This window comes from Miniopterus natalensis, chromosome 11 (genome assembly GCF_054644295.1).
Source record: "Miniopterus natalensis isolate mMinNat1 chromosome 11, mMinNat1.hap1, whole genome shotgun sequence".
NCBI classification, from domain to species: domain Eukaryota; kingdom Metazoa; phylum Chordata; class Mammalia; order Chiroptera; family Miniopteridae; genus Miniopterus; species Miniopterus natalensis.
This window is the reverse complement of record NC_142091.1, coordinates 37,342,056-37,350,934: the sequence shown is the minus strand read 5'-3', so window position 1 is coordinate 37,350,934 and position 8,879 is coordinate 37,342,056.

Here is an 8,879-nt window from a genome sequence, read left to right as displayed (position 1 = left end):
CCGAGCCTCCAGCCTCCTGCCTCCTGCTGGGGAGTCGGGCCTGGGGTGGTCTCGCCTCCGCATCAGCGACCAGACCCCCAGGCCTGGCGTACGGCGGGCGCCTGATCAATTTAGGCGGAACGTTTGACACAGTGCATCACTCCCTCAATGTAAAGTGTCAACCCCGGGCCGAGCGACCAGTGCACCGGCGCTGGGTGAGGGCGACGCGGGAGGGCGCGGTGCCCCCGGGTGGGCGAGGGCGAGCGAGGGCCGCCGGGGCTCAGCAGCCGAGAGCCGGGCGGTCCCTACGGGCGGGGGTGACAACTGGGGGTGACAACCGCCATAAAACAACGAAGAGACAATGGCAGTGTCGCCGAGCGAACGCCAAGGCCGGAGAACGGGAGGCAAAAGTAACAGCACCGGGGCACTGACTGCACCTCGGGCGGACGCGTTGGCCTGGCGCTGGGCAACAAGCCCTCTGCTGGACTCTTGGGGCTTTTTTGTTTGTTTGGGGGGATTTTTTTGCATTAGTGAACATCACCCCAAACATACATCTTCTGATTACCTTTCATTCTTCCTCTCAATTCAAGCACAGTGCCAGCCTCCCTGGAGTCCCCTGTGCTCTTTACCTACCCGTGGAGCAGGTGCCAAACCCAGGTCCTCTCTCTGACCTCAGGGTATCCTATTATTATTATAACAACAAAAACTATGGTCTATTTAATTCTCTCAATAACTCCTCGAGGTAAGAATATTATTGCCATTTTACTGGTGAGCAAAGGGATCAGAGAGGTTCAGTGTCTTTCGCAAGTCCACACAGCTGTAACTGGCAAAGCTGGGGTTGAAACTCAGGTGTCAGGCATCACTCACAGCCTGCCTTGCTTTCCTCCCACATGTACATTTCCATGTACATGTTTACATCATATTTATATTCACATTTGTTTTCCAGGAAATATCTGAAATTGTGTGGAAACAAATTATAAGAAAAAAGCCAGTTCCCGACATTCATATGTCCCTGAGTCACTAACCCCCAAATAACTCCTGGCTCTGCTGCATTTTGCTGCTTCTGAAAATGACATTACTTCAGTCTGTCCCAGCAAGGCTTCCATTTTATGTACATTCCTGTCTGAACACTTGAGAAGGGCTTACAGAGTGGGCCAACAGCTTTGCGGTTTTTTAAGCGCTTTTAAGTTGCACATGAGAAGGAGTGAATGAAGGAAGATAGAAATATCTTAAGATAACAAGCCCCCTTACCATGTGCCAAGCATGATATAAGGCATTTTACAAATATTTCCTAATTGAATTCAACAACCGTGTTAAGGCTGTTTTATAGTTCTCTCCATTTCACAGATAAGGAAGTTGAGGTCATGGACATGGACTGACTTGCCCAAGGACACTTATCTAGTAATTTGTTGAAATTAGGGTCATTCATTTATTTAACTGACTCCTGATGCCAGACCCAGTGCTAGGGGCTGAAGATTCAGGATAAGGAGCACCGGAACTTTCCCTCTGGGGTTTTCTTAGTATCTGGGTCTGTTTGATCTAAAGCTCTTTCCATCATACTTCAGCCTTTGAAAAAAATACTTTCCCCTGCCTGCTATGAGGCACATTTGCTGTCACTCTAGTTCATTCCCTCTTCCTTCCTCCAGCCTTTTCCTCACACACACCTTATGGACTCCTTCTCTCGTTCTCCTCATTCAAACCATTTTGGAAATGCCACCTTCTGCAGGAAGACTTCCTTGACTGCTCTGGCCCACGGTCCCCTACATCTTCACCCTCTTTCGTATTGCTCTCCTTCACATGGGCTTGTTCCTTGGCCACTCCAAACAGGGAGCCCCTTGAGGACAGAGAGTCTGTCCAATTCCTCTCTGGGTCCTCTATGCCAGGCTAGGTGCTTGGGGAAAGTTTGCTGATTGACCAGCAATCACTGAATGAGAGAGAGAATGGAAACTAGGAAAGACTTTGGAATGAAAAATAAGACAGACCTGGGTTCACGTATATCCTGCGTCACTGTGTGTCATTAGGCGGATCACTGCCTCTCTCTGAACTTCAGTTCTCTCTTTATAAAATGGGGATCATGATCCCTGCCTCCCTCACAGCCCTGTAGGGAAGATCATGGTGAGGACAGATATGAAAGCTATATCCTTTACAGAGTTGTCTGTTCATTGTATGTCCTCAAATTCTCTGTGTGTCCTGGGGCAAGACATGGCCCTCTCTGGGACCTTTTCTTCTCTGATGCCCCAGATGACCACTAAAGTTCCTTCTGGTTCCACCATGACCTCAGCACATGAGAGCTTGGCGTTGAGGGGTTCAATCTCCCCAGTGTCTCAGCTGACAGAGGCCCTTACAGGCCCAGGCTTCTCCAGCTGGCCAGCCCAGGCCAGGGACATTCCCTCCCAGGGCTCCAGACTTCCTGGAGCCAGGAAGGGAGGGGCTGGAGATGGGTCATACCTGAAGCCCCACAGAGGCTGCTGCTGTCCTACCAACCCACATACGAGAGGGAGGTCATGGGGGCACCCCATGAAGTCAGGCAAACCTAGGCAGTAGGTCTCAGACACAAAGGCCCAGCTAAGGGACTGAGGACAGAGCCCTGACTTGCCTCAGGACCTCACGACAGCCCTGATTTGTTGCTGGATGACCTGGTTTCCCCCTTGTGGGATAGGTTCCATGGAGGATCATGACAGATGTCACCCCCCCTGACCGCTGCCCAGCTCAGGCCACACCTTCCCTCCCCTGGACTATGCCGATGGCTACCTCAGTGACCTCCTGACTTTCAGATAATGACTTTGGGTACATGTGGCTAAGTAGCTACCACTTCCTTGCACCTAGAATGAAGACAGAGCCATGAGGCCTGACCTTTAGGCAGCCAGAGCCGGGAGCAGGCTGGCACTCACTACCGCTGTCAAGTCAGCTCCAGAAGGCTGTGCTCAAGGCCTGGGTACCACGGGGTCATGTTGCCTTCAGCCAACCCTCCCTGCCCCTGCCTTCTCTCCCACCTGCTGCTTAGAGGAGAGGGGAGGGTGCTGGTGGGTGGGAATGGGGAGAGGTACTGCTGCTTCGATGACTGAGTATATAAAGAGTACCCCCAAAGGGGCACACCCCTTTGTCCACAAATACCAAGTTTTCACCATGCTCACACTGCCTAATTACCTCCATTAAATCACTTCTTTGAGTTAAGGTATTGAAAGCCTGTAGTAAAATGAAAGTTTTCTAGACTCCTCATGAAATATCAGTTGAGTGGTATTTCATGAGAAGGTTGAGGGTTAAGATGGATGAATCTAGATGGATCAAAGCTGTGGAACCTTTTAATCAAATAGTTTACTGAATAGAGCTGTTCTGGTCAAAAAGGGAGACAGCCATTTGCTGGAAGTCCCAGACATCAGTAGTGGGCTCAGAGGGGCTCCAAGGAGGGGTGGCACCTGAGCAGTCCTTAATGAGTGCCTGGGATTTTGCCAGGGGGAGACCTGAAAGGGCGTCCCAGGTGGAGGGACATACTTGGCCAAAAGTGTGGTGGTGGGAGGGCAAGTGGGCTGATAGGTGATGCAGGTCTGTGGGGAGGGGCCTGGAGTGCCTGTGGGCTGGGGAGGGGGCTGGGCTGCAGCAGGCTCTATGGGTGCAACGCTTTGGCTGGTGAAGAGGGTGGGGCTGGGGCAAGTCCTGGAGACATGGGGGTGTCCACCATCAAAGCATGTCCCGTCTGACAGACCCCCACCCACACAGGAGCTCAGCGCTCTAATGGGAGAGCGGGGTGAAGCACGGGGGCTGGAGGGTACTGAGCCTGAGTGGGGGACCCCATCTAGTTGGGGGGACAGAGAAGGCTTCCTGAAGGAGTTCTATATTGCCCATGCAGCATCTTAGAGTGGGTGTGAGCACCTCGGGAGGGCACTCAGCCAGGCCGGGCTTGGGCAGAGGTGTGTGCTCCTTGGAGGGCCGTTCAAAGCGGAGCAGCATGGTGCCCCCCTGGCCCTGTTCCAGTCGCTCAGTGTGCAGCTGGCTGCCTCCCTCCACTTTCACCCGCCCTGTCTCAAGCCTTACCCCTTCCAGTTCACCCTTGACCTCTCTAGGGCCTCCTTCTGAACCCCAGCTGAGCCCCAGAGCCTTCCACGCTCCTCCCTCCATGGTGCCCCCCTGTCCCTCAGGTAAGGTCCAGACTTCCCACGGGTGGGAGACACGGATCGAAGCCTAGTGATCCCAGGCCTACCAAGCTCTCCAGCCTCCAAGAGGCAAAGAAAAGTGAGGCCGGGGGCGTGGGGGACCAGCTACCTCCTCCGGATGGGGCAGGCGGAACTTCCTGAGATAAGGGTGGCCAACAATGGGGGGCTGTGTGGTGAGGCCTGTCTCCTGGCCAAAGGAAATGAGTGGCCTCCGCACCATTAATCCGCTGAGGGCCTGCAGCACCTTCCATGAGGGTGACCTGGGTTGGGGGGTAGATGTTCCCAGCCCCCACTCCCCGTCCCAGTTAGAGCGGCTGGGCCTGTCACTCCAGGCCTGCCTCCTTCCATATATGTAAGTAGCAGGTTGGACGCAGGGACAGGAGGAGGGGGCAACTAGGGTTGGGGAAGCAGGCCCTGGTTTGGCTGTCTGACTGAGCCAACCCTCTGTGGGACCCGGGAAAGTGCCTCATCCCTTCCGGGCCCCCTTCCCCTCACTGATCCCTGGATGCCTTCCTCCCCCTCTGCTCTGGAAGACTGAGGACACCATATGCCTGTAATTTGTGTCTTTCTGCCCTTCTCAGCACATGGGCCTCAGGACACATGCTTTGCCCAAATATGGGGGATTCAGTGGTGGGATTTCAGGCAGCAAGCAGGCTGCTAGCAGAAATGTTTGGGCTTTGTGAACTGTCGCAGCCACTGTAACTAAAGTCAGTGAGAAGGCACAGGCCTGCGCTGTTCTGGGCCGCAGTTTCCCACTCTGCACCATGAAGGGTGGGACTTGATGATCATCCTGTGGAGGATGGGCTGCTGTGGTCAATGACAGGGTGTGAAGCCATGGGGTTCCTATAGGTCCCCCCACCCCAGAGCTCCATCCTAGCCACTAACCAGTTGTGTGAATCTGGGCAGATCCCTTCCTGCCTTGGGGCCTTGGACTTCCTGTCCATAACATGGGTCCCCCGGGCAGCCAGCTCACAGGAATTCTGTGACAATGGGTGTAAATGGGGCCCTGTATGCTACACAGAGAGGGTTGCTGTCTGTGAAGTGGCCTTGCTGGGGATCCACATCCAGGGCCAGATCACCAGGGCCGGACCATTCATTGTTCAGATAGGGAAACTGAGGAAACAGAGGCTGAGAGTTGCCATAGCCACACAACCAGCAGCTGGCAGAGAAGCTTGGGATGCAGGTGTACTTCTCACATGCTGCTTAGGGCTGGGATGTGAGGCCTGGAAGGGCCTTTGAGGCTCAGGTTCAGGTTTTCCAAACCCTCTCCTTGCTCAGAAGGAGAAACTGAGGCCTAGAAAGGAGAAAAGCCTAGCCCAAGGTCACCCTAAGAGCAACCTGGAACCCTGACCTCCCACCTTCAGGATCCCTTCTGATCCTAATGCTCCAATGGCCTGTCTGGGTTGAGGGAGCCCCTCCTGTCCCCCCCCCACCCCGCCCCGCCATGTGCTATCCACACTCAAAGTCAGAGAACCGTGTCTTAGAGGTTAAAATGGAAAGAGCAAGAACCAAAAAGTATTTCTGTGAGTCCTTTCTCCTTTGTCAGGAAAGTTCTACTCAGGTCCGCCTGCCTCTCAGGAACCCCTTCTCCACCACTCCTGCCAAGGGCCCTTTTTTCCAGAAAGAAAAATGTTGAAATGAGGAGGAAGCAGGTGGCTTTATCCCAGGAGTGGCCTGTCTCAGCCCTGGGGTCCCTGAAATGTCCTGTCTGAAACTCAGGGTGGAGGCGAGGCAGGGGGCCTGATGAGGAGAAGGGATGGGGGGGAGTGACATGAATGCGTTTCCATGGGGATGGGAGGGGTGAGCACCAGGAGGGAGTGCTGGGTGGAGAAGGGGCCTAAAGGAGGGCAGGTGGGCAGTGGAGCCCAGGGGTGGGATGCAGGAAGTCTCCCCTATGGGACAGGCGGGGGGCCGGGGGGGGGGGGCGGGGGAGAACAGGAGAAAGAATGGGAACAAACAAATGTGAGTTCAGGTGACAGAAAGTTAGGGCACATTCCCTGTAAACCAAAGAGCATCCTGTCTGATGAGTGGAGTACCTTGAGGGGCAAAGGCTTGCTGCTGAGGGGAGAGGGAGAGGAAGAGGGAACTGACCAGGGCATATAAAAATGTTACCACCGAGGGCCCAACACAGGCGGATCCAGACCCACAGCAACTCATGGCCCTGAACACAGCTGACACTTAGATAGTGACCCAGGGAGCCTGACTCCAGAGTCAGCTCCTAACCATTACAATCTCCCCTTCATAATAGCTCCTGATATTTATAGAGAACTTGGGAAGTGCCAGGGACTGCACCAAGCCTTTTACTAATGTTAGCTTGTTTAAGCCTTCTAACATCTCTAGGAGGCAGGTATGATTGATTACACACCTGGATACACCTGGACACAGACACACAAACGGACACATACACACGAACATACATAGACCCACACAGATGCATATGGACACACAGACACACAGACAAGCACGGAGATACAGACAGGCACAGGTTCACATCCAACCTGGGGCTGTGTGGTGGGAGAGGGGTGGGGAGCTGCCCATGACTGAGAGACCCCCCCAGCCCTCTAGCTCTCCATCATTCTCTACCTCCCCATCCTCTTTTTCTAGCAGGTGCCACACCCTTCTGGCCTGCATCTCCCTTGTACTGAAGATTCTTTGTTAACAATTTTCAGACTATCCTCTCTTGCCCCTCAAAACACTGACTCATCCCTCCTGTGGGAGTTGAGGAGACTGAGAAATCTAAGTCCCAGGTCCTTATGATGGAGGATTTCAGGCCCTCACCTTGGGGGTAGGCTTCTTGGTGGTAGGACCTCCCCCCACTATCCCCACACCTCACTAGTAGCCCAAGAACTCCTGAGAAGGGGTTCCCAGAGCTCGGTAAGGGCAGCTGGAGCAGAGCAAGGCCCCTCCAGCATTTGACTGGGGTGGCTTGGGGAGTCTTGGTGGACTCAAGTTCATCATCCCTGCGCAGTGCCAGAAGACTATCCAGGAGAAAGGGGCTTCTGCAGCTGCTGCCCACCTCTCATCATGCCTTGCTCCTTATGGAGATCTTTCCCCCCATTCTTGGATCCCAGAGATCACTGGTTGCTTCTCTCCCCAACCCCAGGCCACCCAATTGCATAGGCTAGAACCAACTTCAGGGGATCCCCACCAGGCTACACAGATTCTATCACATTTTTTTCTTTCCCTGTGTTCAGATCCAATTCCTGTCCACCCATCAAGGCATCCACCCATTCACCCATTTAACCATCAACCCATTCATCCATTCACCCATCTACCTACCCACAGTACTCATCCATCCATTCACCCATCTACTCATCATATCCATCCATCCGTTCATTCACTCATTTATCCATGTATCCATCCTATGTTCATCTAGTATCTATAAGAGCGTACATTAATAGATGTCAAAGTAAGTGGTATAGACATAAAAACCCTCCTATGTAGGTTCCCTCACAGGGCTGGTAAAGTTCAAATGAGCTAATGGTTGTGAACATTATGTGTAAACTGTTAGCATCTGTGCCATGGGACAGGCTTGTTACTCATTTCTAGAGCAGGGAGCACTATGAGGCAAATATCCTGAAGGCCTGAAGCCCCCTGGTGCCTTCTAGGAATCAAAAGATTCTGTCTGTCTGGAGAGGTGAGGAAGGGAGGTAAAGACAGGCCCAGGCCATGAGGGCAGTGGGGGCTGGGTAAAGGAGCTCTGACTTTGTTCTATGGGTAACGGAGAGCATAGAAAGGATTTCCAGTGGGGAGTTACAGGACTAGGTCTGCATGGCAGCTGGTACGGACAGCCTTGCTGTCCAACAGGAAATCAGAGACCTTCAAAGAAGAAGAGGCTATTGGAGGTGAGGGCTGCTGAGCCTCATCAGCGGGAGGAGAGGGAACTCTGGTGCTCCTTCTGAGTTGGAGTTTGAAGCCACAAGCCAGGAGTTAGGCTGGAGATGTCAAGAAGATCCAGACACTTGGGCATGGTCCTTTCCCTGGCCTGGGCCCATGGAGCATCCTGACACAAGAGGGGCCTCTAAGCTGGTCCTTTTTTTTTTAAACTAAACATTTCAATGATTTTAATGACTCAGGCATGACTGGATCCAGAGCCTCAAAGGAGGTCATCAGTCTCTTGACTTCTGCTTCCCTTCACTTTGCCTCTCATAAGTTTCACTCTGTGCAGAAGCCTCAGGCAGCTCTGAGCTCACAGCTTTCCTGCAACCTCACAGGAAAATTCCAGCAAAGTCCTGGAGTGACTTCATGGGCTCTCTCTGTAGCCAGAGGCCTGAGGTGCTCTGATTAGTCAGGTCTAGGTCCCATACCCACAGCTTTCAGGCTGAGAGTCAGCCCAGGGACTAATTGGCTGTCTTCAGAAGAAGGGAGGAGGAAGACATAAATACCAGCTGTCCCCAAGTCATTTCATTTTGTGCTTCACATTCTTCTAAAGGCCAGTTATTCAGATCTTCCTCCTAACTGGGCATTGGGTTATCAGACACAACTAAAAGTGGGGGAATCGGAGGGGCCCACTGGCCAGGCTGGAGGAGGCAGATAAGAATCATACCCTTCTCTGACAAAGCTTGGTGGCAGACTGGGTGGCAGGGTCTGAAAGCTGAGACTTCTTTGGAGAACCTGGGGAAAATTAAAGGGGAACAGACTGAGGGAGGAAAAGGAGACTGGGGAGAGTGTCCCTAACAGCCACTCTGTAGGAGCCCCCAGGATAGAGTGGGGCCCAGCGGAGAGGGGAGAGCGCACGAGGCTGGGTGG